Genomic DNA, 2,795 nt, shown 5'->3' with positions numbered 1-2,795 from the left:
TTGTTTTTGTCAGGTTTGTCAAAGATCAGATGGTTGTAGATGTGTGGTATTATTTCTGAGGGCTCTGTTCTGTTCCATTGGTCTATATATCTGTTGTGGTACCAGTACCATGCTGTTTTGGTTACTGTAGCCTTGCAGTATAGTTTGAAGTTAGGTAGCATGATGCCTCCAGCTTTGTTCTTTTTACTTAGGATTGTCTTGGCAATGTGGGCTCTTCTTTGGTTCCCTGTGAAATTTAAAGTGGTTTTTTCCAGTTCTGTGAACAAAGTCATCGGTAGCTTGATGGGGATGGCACTGAATCTATAAATTACCTTGGGCAGTATGACCATTTTCAAGATGTTGATTCTTCCTATCCATGAGCATGGAATGTTCTTCCATTTGTTTGTGTCCTCTTTTATTTCATTGAGCAGTGGTTTGTAATTCTCCTTGAAGAGGTCCTTCACATCCCTTGTAAGTTGGATTCCTAGGTATTTTATTCTCTTTGTAGCAATTACAAATGGGAGTTCATTCATGATTTGGATCTCTGTTTGTCTGTTAGTGGTGTATAGGAATGCTTGTGATTTTTTTCACATTGATTTTGTATCCTGAGACTTTGCTGAAGTTGCTTATCAGCTTAAGGAGATTTTGGGCTGAGATGATGGGGTTTTCTAAATACATAGTCATGTCATCTGCAAACAGAGAAAATTTGACTTCCCCTTTTCCTAATTGAATACCTTTATTTCTTTCTCTTGCCTGATTGCCCTGGCCAGAACTTCCAACATTATGTTGAATAGGAGCAGTGAGAGAGGGCATCCTTGTCTTGTACCCATTTTCAAAGGGAATGCTTCCAGTTTTTGCACATTCAGTATGATATCGGCTGTGGGTTCGTCATAAATAGCTCTTATTATTTTGAGATATGTTCCATCAATAACTAGTTTATTGAGAGTTTTTACCATGAAGGGCTGTTGAATTTTGTTGAAGGCCTTTTCTGTGTCTATTGAGATAGTCATGTGGTTTTTGTCATTGGTTCTGTTTATGTGATGGATTACGCTGACTGATTTCTGTATGTTGAACCAGCCTTGCATCCCAGGGGTGAAACCAACTTGATCGTGGTGGATAAGCTTTTTGATATGCTGCTGGATTTGATTTGCCAGTATTTTATTGAGGTTTTCACATCATTGCTCATCACAGATATTGATCTAAAATTCTCTTTTTTGTTGTTGTGTCTCTACTAGGCTTTGGTATGAGGATGATGTTGACCTCATAAAATGACTTACGGAGTGTTCCCTCTTTTTCTATTGATCGGAACAGTTTCAGAAGGAATGGTACCAGCTCCTCTTTGCACCTCTGGTAGAATTCAGCTGTGATTCTGTCTGGCCCTGGACTTTTTAGTTGGTAGGCTATTAATTATTGCCTCAATTTCAGAGCTTGTTATTGGTCTATTCAGAGATTCAGCTTCTTCCTAGTTTAGTCTTGGGAGGGTGTATGTGTCCAGGAATGTATCCATTTCTTCTAGATTTTCTAGTTTATTTGCATAGAGGTGTTTATAGTATTCTTTGATTGTAGTTTGTATTTCTGTGGGATCGGTGGTGATATCCCCTTTATCAATTTTTATTGCATCTATTTGATTCTTCTCTCTTTTCTTCTTTATTAGTCTTGCTAGCAGTCTATCAATTTTGTTGACCTTTTCAAAAAACCAGCTCCTGGATTCATTGACTTTTTGAAGGGTTTCTTGTGTCTCTATCTCTTTCAGTTCTGCTCTGATCTTAGTTTCTTGCCTTCTGCTAGCTTTTGAATTTGTTTGCTCTAGTTCTCTAGTTCTTTTAATTGTGATGTTAGGATGTCAATTTTAGATATTTCCTGCTTTCTCTTATGGGCATTTAGTGCCTTAAATTTCCCTCTACACACTGCTTTAAATATGTCCCAGAGATCCTGGTACATTATGTCTTTGTTCTCATTGGTTTCAAATAACCTCTTTATTTCTGCCTTCATGTCATTATTTAACCAGTAGTCATTCAGGAGCAAGTTGTTCAATTTCCATATCGTTGTGCAGTTTTGAGTGAGTTTCTTAATTCTGAGTTCTAATTTGCACTTTGGTCTGAGAGACAGTTTCTTGTGATTTCTGTTCTTTTATATTTGTTAAGGAGTGCTTTATTTCCAACTATGTGGTCAATTTTAGAATAAGTGCTATGTGGTGCTGAGAAAAAATGTATATTCTATTGATTTGGGGTGGAGAGTTCTGTATATGTCTACTAGGTCTGCTTGTTGCAGAGCTGAGTTCAGGTCCTGGATGTTCTTGTTAACCTTCTGTCTTGTTGATCTAATATTGACAGTGGGGTGTTAAAGTCACCCATTATTATTGTGTGGGAGTCTAAGTCTCTTTGTATGTCTATAACGACTTGCTTTATGAACCTGGGTTCTCCTATATTGGTTGCATATATATTTAGGATAGTTAGCTCTTCCTGTTGAATTGATCCCTTTACCATTATGTAATGGCCTTCTTTGTCTCTGTTGTTATTTGTTGGCTTAAAGTCTGTTTTATCAGAGACTAGGATTGCAACCCCTGCTTTTTTTGCTTCCCATTTGCTTGGTAGATCTCCCTCCATCCCTTTATTTTGAGCCTATGTGCATCTTTGCACGTGAGATGGGTCTCCTGAATTTAGCACACTGATGGGTCTTGACTCTTTATCCAATTTGCCAGTCTGTGTCTTTTAATTGGGGCATTTAACCTATTTACATTTATGGATAATATTGTTACATGTGAATTTGATCCTGTCATTATGATGTTTGCTGGTTATTTTGCCCGTTAATTGATG

This window comes from Colobus angolensis, unplaced genomic scaffold, assembly GCF_000951035.1.
Source record: "Colobus angolensis palliatus isolate OR3802 unplaced genomic scaffold, Cang.pa_1.0 Scaffold326, whole genome shotgun sequence".
In the NCBI taxonomy this organism is placed as follows: Eukaryota; Metazoa; Chordata; class Mammalia; order Primates; family Cercopithecidae; genus Colobus; species Colobus angolensis.
The sequence above is the reverse complement of the archived record's forward strand: the minus strand, read 5'-3'. Positions refer to the sequence as shown.